Here is a 16,477-nt window from a genome sequence, read left to right on the forward strand (position 1 = left end):
TGGCCAAATGACCTCAAAAATGTTATGTAAGCTTCTAGGCATTAGTTTGGGCAGGTAAAAATATTGACAATAATAATTATTATTCACTGGATGGCTCTGAAAATCAAGTAAGATCACACTGAACAACTCTATGATGTGATTAGCAGAGTTAGTAGGTAAATCGGAACTTATTATAAGACACAGACAAAATTATCATTATTGCAGGCTGTTCTGCTCTACTGCCTCCACTCTGTCAGCATCCAAACCCAGGAAAATTTTGTTTATTTGCTACTTAAATTTCCAGGTTCTCATGAGAGAAAAATACCCAAAGAATCTCTTTACCCAGTAAAATGTGTATAATTCTATATTCATTGGAAGCTATGATTCCAACTGTCTTCCTCATGATCCAACTGGGCAAGAGCCAAGGAGCTTAAAGTGAGCACTGCAAAGATATACTCCCTGAGAGGCAGCAAATAACTCTACAGAGCCTCTCCAAGTCCCTGTGCATGCACACACACACACACACACACACACACACACACACACATGCAGACACACACAAAAACCCAAAACGAGTGAAGGAGAATTCCTGCATGCCTCTGCCTCCTCCTTTGTCTTTGTTTGCTGGGTGTGTAACTGTACCTCAGTGATTATTTTTCTTATGTTTTTTTCAACAGCTTTATTAAGATGTAATTTACAAACCAGGAAGTTCATTCTGTTATAATTTACATAAATCTTACATATGTCACTTTTTATATCACTAATATTCTTTTTGTGTGTATCAGGCATGTTTACATGTGTAAACACACATCCATATGGATGCATGTTTATTTTCTTACAAGACCTAAGTCTGTGTGGGCCTGTCTGAGATCTCTTTCCTGTCACACCTCCCATGTCTACATATATCTGAGGGTGTGCTTGACTATAAGCCTATTCCTGAAGGCCTGGGAATAAGTCTGTGTGCCTGAATATGTATGTGTGTGTGTGTGTGTGTGTGAGAGAGAGAGAGAGAGAGAGAGAGATGCTGGAGATTGAGCCCAGGGTCTTTCATGCACAGTAGGCAGGAGCTCCATCACTGAACCACACCCCTAGCCCTTTTGTGTCAGAGTCAGAGCATAAACATGTTATATGTTTGTATGTATCCATATCAGTTTGGAGCACTTGTATGAACAATTGTGTTACAAAAGATAAGGTTGAGTGACTTTAATTTGGCCTGTTAATATTACCAAATTTTACAAACAGGCCCCATAGGAAAACGGGTCAATGATTTTTACATTCTGATTTTTTTTTACACTGAGATCCATATGTCACTCCTCAAAATTGTTTTGAGAGGAGGATGAATGACCAGCCCTAGTCATCAGGATGTTTAATGTCCCCCAGGGATTTAATGGGTACCTTAACACATAAAAATGTTAGGTCTCTTCCATTCTGGAATCTTCCATCATCATTCCTTAAATTTGACATTAGGGAGGGAGGTTAATTTGAATATTTTATTTGATGTGAAAGAGAATTTCTCCTCCCCTTTCCTGTGGAGCAGGGAAGTAGCCCAGGAGATGGGAGCTGTATGATAACAACCCCTAAATTAGCCCATGAAAACAACCAAAAAGGAATTCCCCTCCCAGCCCAGGTCTCCTTCCCTTCCAGCCAGACACTCATCTCCTTTTATGAGCACATCTGTCTAATTATGCAGATGTAGTGCTGCCTTAATTTCCATATAAATTCTCCAGAGTCTCTGTGGGTGTTTGGCAAACCCAAAGAGGATTTATTAGTATAATAAACAAAGTGTTCTATTTGAAAAAAAAAATGCATGTTTTTGCAACATCCCTTCCAGGAAGAGGGTCATGGAAGAGAAAATGATCTCACTTTGATCACATGCCTGTAATCCCAAGGACTATGGAGGCTGAGGCAGGAGAATGACAAGTTCAAGGCCAACATAAGCCATTTAGTAAGACTTTGTCTCAAAATAAAAAATAGAGGAGGGATGTAGCTCAGTGGTAGAGTACTTCTGGGTTCAAACCACAATACCACAAATAATAATAATAATAATAATAATAATAATAATAATAGACTTATGAACCAGAGAGGAGAAAGGCAGTTGCTAGAGGCTGAGAGGTGGGGTAAACAGAAGATGCTGCTCAAAGGGCACACATTTTCAGCTTTAAGATCAAGAAGTCTTGAGATCTAACGTACAGTGTGGTGTTGGATATGCTTATTTAATTGTGATGGTTAATGGACAATGAATACATGTATGAAATCAGGACATTGGAAACTTACACTATATTATAATCTTTATTTACCAATAAAGTATCAATTTTTTAAGATAATGAGAAAATGGAATAAGTATCTAAAGTTAAAAATCTAAGAAGAAGGAAGGAGCAAACAAACCTCAGACACTTAAACCCTGAGAGTAAGAGAGATGTCCATGCACAATAAAGTTACTTTATGAGAATCAGGAAAGAAATAGACCTATCGTGCAGCTGCAGATTCTACATGAAGTAAATGATGGGAGGGCATTCTGGAGTGAGAGAGCATTGACCTTGACCAACCTTGTCACCCTAGGCAGCACTCATGGATCTCTCTCTCTGGTTTGAGGACTTGAATTCTGACACAAATGAGGATTCAGGTGGATACACAGACTCTTGCTTATTGAGACAAGAGAAATATCAGATTCCCTAATATTCTGACCATCCACTACTGTGAATAGAAGTGCTCAATAAATATCTGAGGACTAAGTGACAGGTCTGGTATTAACATCTGGTGGATATGAAAGACTATCTAGAGGTTTTTCTCTTCCACAGAATGAAATCCCAAAAGCTAGAGAGAATATTCTCTTAGGTGTCTAAATTTCTCACAAGGGGACCACTAAGTGAAATCAAGTATTCCTAAAAAGAACTTCAAAACCCTAATAAGACAGAGGTAGAGGTAAAAAATGTGAACCAGGGTTTATTAGCCTGATTTAATGATGCCCATTTTTACAGAGTAGAGAAACATCTTCATACTTCAGTCTGGAACATCATATTTTAAACAATACTTGTTGGCTTCTAAATATAACTCTGTTAAAAGATTAGAATGGATTAAGATGATCACTAATATCTATTTGAATAACCTTCTGTGCTATTATTGTGCCTTACATGGGAGGCCTCATTCTTTACTATTATTTACCTAGGTAGATTAGTTTAGTGTGATCATAATTTTACAAATAATAATAATAATAATAATAATAATAATAATACTCAAGAGGTTAAATTACTTGCCTAAGATCCCATTACTAGTGAGATAGAATTGAGAATTCTCACTCAGGCTAGTTAATTATAGAACTCATATGATTAAAAAAAAAACTATACTTTTCTCACCTACAGTAGTACCAGGTGCAAAATACCATCATAAACATTGATATTGACTAACAGAACAATCACTGAACATAGTGGAGAAGCTTGGGGGAAACTGCTTGAAATGTTTGTGATTCACTTTCTTAAACACCATGCCTCAAGATACTCAAGTAGAACATAACGGTATATGTGGGGTGTGTAAGGTATGATATTGCAATGCTTAGCAATTTTTAAAACAGGAAAGAATGGCTTACTCACAGAGCTTTATGGTTATTCTTGAGAATGTTCTGGGCTACCTCTGTCATTGTATCATTCAGGAATTTCATAGATGTGGATGAATCTGTCTAGTCAAAAAACGAGTCAATGATGAGATTAAGATGAATTCTCACTTCTGCCAACTCCCCAACTACAGGTGTTTTGACAATATTAATTGTTTACTCTTCTTCTTGAGAATGTTTTAGAAGTGGGAAGACAGACTGTTGACCCCACTGATCCAAAATAAATTTCTGATAGAATGATCATTTTGTTCTTTAAACAGAAATCTAGAATGTTGCTCTTTTCTGGATCTTAGTATTGATAACATAGTTCCTAACCCTCTACAATTCTCTCCTTTAAAGTGCCTCCTTGGGGAAAGCCTTCATCATTATTTTGGCCTGTGACTTAGAAGTATAGACTTTGGAGGCACTGGGAGGGCTGGTTAAATTTATATTATAGGGGCTGGGGATGTGGCTTAAGCGGTAACACACTCCCCTGGCATGCGTGGGTAGCTAGGTTCCATCCTCAACACCACATAAAATTTTTTTAAAAATGTTGTGTCCACTGAAAACTGAACTACAGTAGATGGGGTAGAGAGAGAAGTTGGGAGGGGAGGGGAGGGGGGATAGTAGGGGATAGGAAAGGTAGCAGAATACAACAATTACTAATAGGGCATTATGTAAAATTGTGGATGTGTAACCGATGTGATTCTGCAATCTGCATTTGGGGTAAAATTGGGGGTTCATAACCCACTTCAATCTAATGTATGAAATATGATATGTCAAGAGCTTTGTAATGTTGTGAACAACCAATAAAAAATTAAAAAAAAAATTCTCTCTCTCTCGCTTTAAAAATAATTTATAAAAATTTATATTCAGCTAACCTCCACATCACTGCCTATAAAAGAAAACAAACAAAGATCATACATAAAGGATTTTTTTCTTGAGTTTTTCAATACTTTCCAGAAACAACAAAGATTTTAGTATTTTCATGCAGTGTTATGCAGTTTTTTAATCAAGTAACTTTTAGAAATTAGCACAGCAATTTTCTCAATTGATCATACTTTCAATTAGATCCAGCTTTTATCTTAAGGACATTTTCTGCTATCTCACACACATATTTCTCCCTTTCTTAATACCACTTGTGGCTCCTTGGCTTTAAGATGGAACATCAACATATTAATGAGCAAACTCCCTTAGGGGAAAAAATGATAATCTTGAAACTATGGAGATGAAAACCAGAAACTTCTTGGATGAAACTTAGCAGGTTACAGAAAGTGCTTATCTGAGAGAAATCATTAGATAAAAGATACCAACAACTTGTTGGGGTGGGAAGGATTATGCAAATGAAGACAGAATAGAGTAGAAATGAGGAAACAGAGGCAAAATCTAAAAGTGAATTTTATTTTTCTAATTTGAGATACAGTAGACCTTATTTCTATGCAGTCTTGTAACTCCAAAGAGCCTTAAAGTTCCTAAGAGACTTAGGACTCAAAGACACTTGAAGGCCTTTTATTCCAGTATTATTTTTAATTATGTTTTAAAATATTCCTAGAGCAATTTAGCCCATGTCCTTTTAACTCCTGAAATGTTAAATAAATGGCCTTCCTCAGCAGTTCATTCTTTATTTAAATGTTACGAAGTTTCTTCTTTCTAAACAAAAATTTAAATGGAATTTTCAACAATGTAAACAAAATGAAACATTGTCATTTTGCTAGTAATCAGATATGTGCAAATTAAAACAGAAAAGTGTCATTTTACAGCAAGGTGTATCCATGACCTAATCCCCAGAACCTCTGACTATTACATTATATGGCAAAAAGGTGTGATTAAATGAAGGGTTTTGAAAGAAAGACTTCATCTTGAATTATTTGGGTGGGCCCTAAACACAATAAGGTAAGTGTTTACAAGATGGACACAGAGGAGAAGATACACAGAAGAAAATGTGATGTAAACAAAGAGGCAGAGAGAAGGCAGAATCCAGGAAGTCCAGGGCAGCCAGCAAAAGGTGGAAGAGGCAATGTTCCATAGAACATCTGGACAGAGCATACGCTCGTGGATAATGGACATCCAACATTTAGCACTGTTTAATTTAAGCCTTCCAGTCTTTGGTAGTTCGTTATAGCAGCCTTAAGATACTAATACAGAGGGTAAAAGATACTTAATACTCTATAGACGCTAGTAAAAGTCTGGTTTGCAGCTGAAGGAAGGAAACACAGAAAAAAAGAAAAGAAAAAGCGACTACTACAAGAGGAGGGCCAGTTATAGATACTGACATCCAAGGAGTATCAGGAACACTGGTCGACCACAGGCCCAGGACCATGGTGTCTGCTTAGACCTAGGCTTAATTGGTATAAGTGAGGGTAGTTGCAGCACAGAGAAGAAAACTGCAATATAGATTCAAAGACTAAGGTGTCAAGTGAAAAATGCAACAATCGAGATGAGGCCAGCCTTTGATAGGTCATCAGAAGACTCAAAGACCCAAGGAAGGAATCAACAGGTGTAAAGGTAAGTCAGTTACTGCTACTCAAATTGAAATGGAGGAGACAGAGGAGGAAGGAGAAGGGAGGAGAGTGAAGGAAAAAGGGAAAAAGAGCAAAAGAAGAAGGAGAAAGAGAGGAAGAAAGGAAAGGAGCAAAAAAAGGATAGAAAACAACATAATTGAAATGTTCCTTCAAAGGTTCTGGACAACCTACCTGAGCAATCCTAATCAAAACCATCCCAGGAAATCTGAAGCTTTAACCAACTTCTTTAAAAAGTGAATAATGTCCATAATTTTTCAGCTGCCTTTGTATATAGTACATGCTGTTCATTTTCCCTTTTTTTTTTTTTCATTTTACCCAGTATTGTCAAGGTATGATTGACAAAACTATATATGTTTAAAATGTTCAATGTGGTGATTTGGTATACATAAACAGTATGAAATACTTAACTATATTCAAGCTAATTAACAAATCCATCATTTCACATGGTTAACCTCCCCCCCCCACCCGTTTCTTTTTCCTTTTGTGCTAGATCTTAAGAATTCTCATAGCAAATTTCAATGCACAATACATTTTCATTGAATGTAATCATCATGATCTTCAGAAAACCCTCATAACTGGCAGAGTGTACCCTGTGACCAGCTTCTCATTTCCTCCACTACTAGCCCAATAAATACCATTTTACTCTGTTTTTTGTCAGCTTGACTTTTTTAGATATCACATATTGGTGATATCATGTTGTGACTATCTGTCTTTGTTTGGCTTATTTCACATAGCACAATATACTCTCATTTTACCCAAGCTGTCACAAATGGCAGGGTTTCTGTTATTTTTTTAAGACTGAATAATAATAATATTTAGTTGTATGTTTATACCATATTACATTCATCCATTCAAACATCAATAAGCACTAAGGTTGTTTCCAAATACTGACCCACATGGATAATGTCATTATGAACATGAGAGTGCAGAGATCTCTTCAATATGCAGGTTTTATTTCCTTTGGATATATGCTGAGGAAAGGGACGGTTGAATCATACTGTATTCTACCATTTTTTTCCTTTTTTTTCTTCCTTGTAGGAATGTACGTATTTCTTTCCTTAATGATTGTACAATTTATACTCCTTCCTTAATCATTGTACCAACATTGCACAAGAGTTCCCTTTCCTCCATATTCTAAACAATATTTGTTATCTATTGACTATTTCCAATAGCTGTTTTAGATAATGAGATAGTATGTGATTCTATCTCATTATGCTTTTGATTTCCATTTTCCTAATGATTAGTGATGGTGAGCAATTTTTCATATATCTGTTTGTCATTCTCATGTTTTCTTTGGAGAAATGTCTACTCAGGTCTTTTGCTCATTTTTTAATCTGACTATTTGCTTTGTTTTTGAGTTATGTGAGTTCCCTATTTATTAACACCTTATTGAATACCTGGCTTGCATATATTTTATTCCATCCCATAGGGTACTTTTGCCTTATTTTTATTTTTTGAGATAGGGTCTATTGTGTTTCCTATACTGCTCAGGCTGGTCTGAACTTGAGATTCTCTTGCCTCATCCTCTTAAATAGCTGGGACTACAGGCACATACCAGCATGACCCAGCACCTCTGCATTTTATTTCAAATCTTTAGTTATATTAAGCAAAAGAGAAAACCTAAAGAAAATAAGAGATTAAAGAGGAGACATTACAGTAGACATCAGCCAAATACAATGAATTATAAAAAACTATGTTGAACAATTTACAATAAATGAATTGGTAATCACGATGGATAAATCCCTAGATACATGCAAACTAACAAGACTGAATCAGGAAGAAATAGAAAACTGAACAAATCAATAATAAGTAAGGAGATATAAGCAGTGATAAAGAAGTTCTCCCAACAAAGAAAAGTCTAGGACCATATGGTTTCCCTGGTAAATTTTATCAAACACAAAAGTAAGAATTTATGCCAAATGTTAAATTCTTTCAAAAGAATTGAAGAGTGTAGTACATGCCAAACTCATTTTACAAAGTCATCATTGCCACCATACCAAAGTCCGATAAATACAGTTAAAAAAAAAAAAAAAGATTGTAGGTATCCCTCATGAAACAGAAACAAAATTCCTTAACAGACTACTCTCAAACTGAATTCAATAGAATATTAAAGGTATCATAAACCATGACCAAGTGGGGTTTATCCTTTCAATGTAAATATATCAGTGTATCTGACATACCACATTAACAGAATGCATAAAAACATATAATCCAGGGGTTGGGGTTGTAGCTCAGTTGTAGAGCACTTGCCTGACATGTGTGAGGCACTGTATTAGATCCTCAGTACCACAGAAAATAAATAAACAAAATAAAAGTATTGTGTCCATCTACAACTAAAAAAAATTTAAAAATCATATGACCTAATAGATGAAGATAACGCAGGTGATGTAACTCAATATAAGAGATTAAATAGGAGACATTACAACAGACATCATCCAAGTACAAAGAATTATAAAAGACTATTCTTTCATGATAAGAATTCTCAAAAAATGAATTCTAGAAAGAATGAACCTCAACAGAATAAAGTCCATTTGCTCTTATATTTCATTCCTTGTTTTATTTTTTAAAAGAGAGTTTCTATCACAATTTCTTTGAGGAAGATATGTTAATTTCTCAGAAGTCTTTGATTTGTTTGCTCATACTACAAAAAAGTTAATATATATATATATATATATATATATATATATATATATATATATATATATATATCCACTTCAATGTTTATAGCATAATTTGGAAATTATATTGGAATTAATTATAGCATAATTTCCAATAGCCAATTATGGAATCAACCCATATCAATAGATGAATGGATCAAAAAAATGTGATATATATACACAATGAAGTTCGACTCAGCCATGATAAAGAATGAAATAATGGCATTTACCACTATCCAGTGGCCTAGAGCAACCAAACCCCAGTGAATACTTCAAACACTACAGACAGGTAACGACATGGGGCTCAGAGTCATTTATGCCAAAGTCCATGACTTGACATGCTAGTGGACATTATATTTTCTCTTCTGAACACTGTCACCCAACATTCAAGGGAAGAGGTGAGGGCAATGTGATCTTAAAGGGGCACACATGAGGGACAATCACAGTCAAACCGGCCAGGTAAACATTTGCTTTGTTTAGGAATGAAAATGAAAAGAGGCTAAGAGTCTAATACAATCATCACAAGAATCCCCTCACATTACAAATATTATAGAAGACAACAGTTTGGGTAGCTGATGAATTATCTAGTAGAGATGGTTTATAATAGTGTCAGGATTCTTCCCAACTTCCAGTAACCTCCCCACAGACACTAAATTGAAACCAATCAAGAAAGTCAGTCTTAGGACCTAGAAGCATTTCACTATAAATTCTGACTATAAAAAAGAAATGCAGGGGCTGGGGAGGTGGCTCAAGTGGTAAAGCACTGGGTTCGATCCTCAGCACCACATAAAAATAAAATAAGGATGTTGTGTCCACCAAAAACTAAAAATAAGTAAATAAATATTTAAAAATTCTCTCTCTCTCTCTCTCTCTCTCTCTCTCTCTCTCTCTCTCTCTCTCTCTCTTTAAAAAAAAAGAAATGCACACTTGTGTTTTAGAGTTTAAATTTACTCAGGAAGTTGAGGCAGGAGGATTGCAAGTTCAAGGCCAGCCTCAGCAATGTAGAGAAGTCCAAAGTGACTTAGCAAGACCCTGTGTCAAAATAAAAATAGAAAATAAATAAATAAATAAATAAATAAATAGGCCTGGGAATGCAGCTTACTAGTTGAGTGCCCCTAAAATCAATCCATGGTAACAACAACAACAACAACAAAAATGCACACACACACACACATACACACCAGAGAAATGCTTTTCTTACCTTCCCTTTTCTCCTTCTATGGATCTCGTTCTCATTCTGACATTGGATATTACAGGATAAGTGATGATATCACACAGGGATGGAAAACTTCAGAAAAAAAAGTTCAGAAAAGTCAGAAAAATCTACCGAACACATACACATCTGAGCACACAATCATGAAGATAATTTAATGTAGATCTCACCTAAAACAAATCAACATTCTTTTTTTTTTCTTGCAATGAAATCAAGTTTCTTTCCCAATTCTATAGCACAAAACACTCACATTTAATCAGATTCTTCTAATCCTATGTTGTCAGATGCAGGCTTGCAATAACAGTATGCACTTGGATATTCTCCCTATTTCAGGTTTTCTACATTTATCACTTCCAACAAGTCTTCTCTGGCTCTCCCTGCACTTGCCCCAGAAAAGTTTGCAGGCTTATCCAAGGATACCCAACTAGTGAGTGGTAGGGTCTCAGATTTGAATAAATATCTGACTACAAAGTCCATTGGAGGTCCTAACTCTCTCATCAGCAATAACATTCTACTTGCCCATAGTGAGAGACAGAGATATAAATCCTAAATCCAGTTAGTTTGAGTGCAGAGTCAATGCCATTTATGAATTAGATTTCTAGGGTCTGCAGAGAGCTCACTAGAGTGGTTGTTCAGGCACTGGTGAGTGAAATCTACCTGCTTTCACATACCCTTCACTTATAGCCATTGCAATGTTGTCGAAGTGCATAGAGGAATCCTGTAGAGAAGATTTAAAGGAAAAAAAAGTCATCTTAGTACCTCACAGTAGCATCTCTATAGATGGCCAACTAAGGGCTTTATTGGCAGTTTCAAAGCAACATTTTGGACATGCCCCAAGCAAGTGATTCTCTGAAGTGAGATTCAAAGTCCAATCAAATTTATGAGGCAGCTTACATGTTGACTTCACTGTGACATGTTTGTGTGAAGAAAGCATCAAGAAAATAGCTCTCTTACATTTATTCCTGGCAAGTGTTAGCTCTTTACCACGTGCCAGTTATTTTCTGGAAGACACAAGTTGCTGGAAGATCCTTCTTCAGGAGAAAATTTAATTCCTTTCCTGTGTGGGGTACCTAAGCTCTTTCTCTAAAACTGACCCAAGGTCAAAACGCATTTTAAATCATAATCAGAGGGTCCACTTCCAATAGTGTGCAACTCTCTGAGGATATGAGCTATTATATCTGCAGAGTACAAAGTAACTTGAGTAAGGATTTAAACAATTTACTCAGAAATGTCATCAGGAATGTGATACTGTTAGTGCCATAAAATTTAGCTATCTCATAGGAAAATGACCTAGCAGGAAATTTACATAATACTTTCAATTCCTCATCATCCCTCTAGCATCACCTCAATTAATCCTTCTGGTAGCATTCAATGCATCCATTAATTAACCTTTAGAAGGATTAAAGTGCTCCAAGGATATTTTTCAATTAAAAAATATGGATCAAACCAATCTGCTCAGTGGTGGCTTTTAGCTCAATATTCTGACTGTACTCTTTCCTTCTCATTTTACTCTAAAGACTCACTTTTTATAGCCCATTTCACAAATTCTATTTCATTCTCCTGAAGGAATCTCTCCCTTTTCTAAGCTCAACTTGCCCTTTGTTTATTCTTCTTCTATGCCATTTACAGCCTGCCTTGCTTTGGAGATGCTCATTCTGATAGACTGCAGATCTATATGTAAGCTTTTGTGCTTCATTTAGTTTTGTGGCTTCTTCCACACCTGGATGAGCCTGACACCGAAGTAATTCAATGTAATCTTATTAAATGAGGATATGTTTCCAGAACATAGTACTTTGATAGCTAGCATTATTTAGGTGATCAAACATCACCCATACAGTCTGAATAATAGAAAAAGAAAGTTTTTAAAGCATAGACTTTAATAGCAGATCGCCTTTAACTTACATTCAGCTCCACTGATTACTACCTGAAACACCATGAAAAATAGTTTTAAACTCTTTAAATCTCAGTTATTCCATCTGTAAAATAAAGAATATTAGGGCATATAATTTTATGGTTTTTGTGAAGAATCACAATACCCGCTTTATAATAATGACCAATTAATGACCAATACATATTTGTTATTTAGAGCGATCTCTCTCTCTCTCTCTCTCTCTCTCTCTCTCACACACACACACACACACACACACACACACACACACACACACCAGGATAGTCTAGGGCTGTTGCACTTTAGAGCCTGGACTTTGTGACTCTGTGCTAGTGATATTGGCATCACCTGACAGATTGCTAGAGATTCAATTTCTCAGCCCCTACACCCACCTGCTAATTGAGAATCTCTGGTCATGGAACCAATAATTAATTTTAAAAGTTCTGTAAGTGATTCTAGCAAACAGTAAAATTTGAGAAGTCACTCAAATCTCAGTGGCTTGAAAGGCTTTTTTCTATTTCATGGTGTGTCTATTAGCTGGGAGCTCTGCTCAAAGTCAGTTTTAGTGAGAGGCCCAAGAGGCAGAACCTCCTCTACACACGGGCATGCAGGCGCACACACACATATATACATGTGCTGTTTGGCTCAAAAGCTACACCTAAATTTTAGTGAAGTACTACAATGTCCCCAGAAGAACAGGAAGAAAAGGACTCATTATAAACAGCCTTGGTGACAATCATAGTCTTTGGATTCTTCCTGTGGTGGAAATGGGGTTCCTGGTTAAAATAAACACAGGCATATGCACCTTGCCTATTAGCAGGGAAGAGATCAGCCACTTCCATTCATGAAGAAAATTGACTAAAATATTTCTGCTGGTAACATCTAAAAATGGCACTTTACCCAAATGTCATCAAGAAGCTAAGTTAATGAATTATGTTTTTTCAACTTAAAGTCTTTCTTTTATAAGCCTTTAATCCTCTAAATTTAATCCAACTTGCTATTTTTTGTGTGTATTATAAAATGGTACCTGGTATAATTTGAAATATTATATACAATGTATAAATATTACTATGTAATATATACACAAACATATGTATATTCATATATGGATATAGATATATGTGTAAATATATATTTCACACACACATACATATATATTCCAAGACCATCATAACCTCCAGGCACTTCCTGGTACATAAACATATTTGAGCAACACCTATAATATCCCAACCGTTCAGTACCACCCCACTCACAGAAGCAGGACATGAAGAAGTAGTAATAGAAGTGCCAACTCATTATCATTCTATAAGCACATACCAAGTTACGGGACCACAGCCTGTCCTTGGGCAAATTGTGTCTTGCAAAATAGTAACACACTAAGGGTATCAGCACATTACCACGTGATTTTATTAAGAAAATCAATCACATTATCAGCAAAGAGGTGCCTATTTTTCTAACAAATCAGTGTATCATCTTCATATTATGTCAGAGAAATAATCTTAAAGGGCAAGCTTTTATTTATTTATTTATTTATTTATTTACTTACTTACTTACTTATTTATTTATTTTTAGCCAAACAGCATAAAGTCAGCTTAAAGCCTAGAGGTAACCTGTGTGCTTTCTCACAAGATTCTTCTTCAGACAATATCATGTGCCAACTCTGATTCATAACTTATCTATATTCTAAACAAAGAAATAAACAAAAACCACAAACACCTATTTAGAGACATTGAGCTTTGACAAATTGGAACTCTTAAAATAAGAGAAAAGCTCAAAAAGGAAAGAAAGTCTCAATGGAAAATTCAACAAGTATTTCCATTAGTGTCCAAATGTTTCTCAACTTCCCTTCTCTGCTGATAGGTAAGGTAGGTGTCTGAGGTTTGATGGTAGCTCCAGTATGGGTGGTAGACTTGTTGGCTGGGCAAGCTAATAACAAGATGTCTCACACCCTCTTCCAGCCTTTCTACCTGCTGAAGCCTGGCCTCTTCTGTCTGTGCACACTTCAGGACTCACTGACTGGGGGAGATCTGGGTTCTCTCCAGTTTCTCCAACCCGGGCTGCCCCCGGGAAAATGCTCCTAGTCTTAGGCTTCCCTCTGGCTCGCCAGGCCAAGACTGGCACACTCAGACCCAGCTGCAATCTGATGGATTTAAAACGTAAGGATATTTTTTGTATATTCCTTCAAATTGAAATAGCTGGATAGTGATAGGATTTTGCTAAGTGAAAAAATTAGAGTGCTGAAGCTCATTCAGGTCTATAGCAAAGTCTGCAATAAAATATAGAATAATCTAATGAACAATAATTTTTGGATAAAGTTCCTAAACAGCTGGATCCATGGCAGTTAGGTGAAAGTTTGGGGAAAGGATTTTGTTTTAATTTTTAAGCCACCTTTCCAACCCCTAACTGTTATACGTGTTTCTTTACCACATTGAGCTCACATTTGGACAAATGGCTGCCACTTAGTAGTCAATATGTTTTCTCTTAAACCGACCACATTCTTAATTAATTAATTAATTAATTGGTACTGGAGATGGAATTCAGATAACTCAGGGACACTAAACCACTGAACCACATCCCCAGCCCTATTTTTGTCTTTTATTTAGAGATAAGGTCTCACTAAGTTGCTAAGCACCTCACATTGCTGAGACTGGCTTTGAACTCATGATCCTTCTGACTCAGCCTCAGTTGCTGGGATTACAGGTATGCACCACTGCACCTGGCTCCAACCACATTCTTAAAACAATAGGAGTGTGAGATTTATGAGGATCATATTCAGACACATATGATAAATAAGTGTCTGTGCTAGCATAAATTAATAAAGGTATTGTGCTAGGTGACTTTATTGCAATCACCTAGCAAGACAGAGATTCTGGCTCTCAATAAAGGAAATGAAATCAATATGTTGAAGATGAACTCCTATATTTACTGCAACACTATTCACAATAGTCAAATTATTGAATCAAACTAAATATCCATCAACTAATGAATGAATAAAACAATGTGATATATATATATATATATAATAAATATTATGAGATATATATGTAAAATATTAGTATAATGTATGCATATATATATAATGTATATGTGTGTATATAATAGATAGATAGATAAAATGAAAAAATATTCACACAGGAAAAGGAATGAAATCTTGTCATTTGTGAAAGCATAGATACATTGGAAGACATTATGCTGAATGAAATAAGCCAGAAATGGAAAGACAGATACTGCATGACTTCACTCACATGTGGGAGCTTAAAAATGTGGAGCTCATAGGTGTTGACTAGAATAATGGCTACCAAAGCAGGGCAATGGGGAGGGAGAAGGGAGAATGGGAAGAGGTTGGTCAACAAGTATTGTGTTGTGGTTAGACAGGAGTAATCTCTGATGCATTAATCAACAGGAGGGTAAATACACTTAATAGTAATATGTTAAATACATGTGAATAGTAGAAGAGAGGATTTTGAATGTTCTCCATATAAAGAAATGGTAAATGCTTAAGGTGACAGGTATGCTAATTGCCTTGATTTGTTCATTACACAATGCATTAATGAATCAAAACATCCTATTTTAGTCTATAAATATGTACAATTTTTAAGTGTAAATCAAACATAAAATATGACTGCTATGATGCAGTAGCATTCCCTGCTTTCTCCCTCAGTGACAAATATTTCTGTTGAACTCTCTTTCAAGGTTAACAACTGTTCAGGGAAAAGAAAAAAAAAAGATGTCAAATACTCTGCTAAATAGCCGTCACCTCTGGACCTCTTGAGTAGATCCTAGTCCTCTCATGGGAACAAACCTATCAGTTCCGGGGAAAGGGCTGTTTGGGGAATTCTTAGGGAGATTCAAATTCGGAGAAAAAAAATATGAGACCTTGACTGCAGGAAACTCATACACAGCTTAAAAAATGGAAGCCAAAGTCTTTCAAAACTGCTAGTCTTTCTTTAAATACTTAAGTTACTTTTTGGAAATTTTACTTTTAGCATATTCAAGACTTTTCCATGCACTGAATAAGCATGTAAATCAACTCTTTTTATTGCCAGGGAAAATCGTCACAAGAGGAAAAAAAAGCAGAGGAGAAATGGAATTCCTTCTAGAAATGAAGGGTCAGGACCACTACACACTGCTGATGAAAGATGTGACCCATGTGGTTCTGGTCCAGAATACCTTCATGAAGCCACAGAAAAATACATACTCCAGACATGCAAAAGTAATTACTAAATGAGCTAATCTCTCTCTCTCTCTCTCTCTCTCTCTCTCTCTCTCTCTCTCTATATATATATATATATATATATAGATAGATAGATAGATATATAGATATATATATATAGATATATATATATAGATATATATATATAAATACACACACACATTCATTGCATATACATATATACATATTTTATAAAGACTGCTTCTACTTTTATTTTTTTTTTAGTTGTAGATAGACACAACATCTTTATTTTACTTATTTTTATGTGGTGCTAAGGATGGAACCCAGTGCCTCACTTGCTAGGTAAGCACTGTCCCACTGAGCCACAACCCCACCTCTCTCCATATATTTTTAAAAACACCCTAATAATCCCTATTCCACACTGTATAAAAACTCCTGTATAAAGCCTCCAACTCTGA

Source organism: Spermophilus citellus (genome assembly GCF_964194105.1).
Source record: "Spermophilus citellus genome assembly, chromosome: 15".
NCBI classification, from domain to species: Eukaryota; Metazoa; Chordata; class Mammalia; order Rodentia; family Sciuridae; genus Spermophilus; species Spermophilus citellus.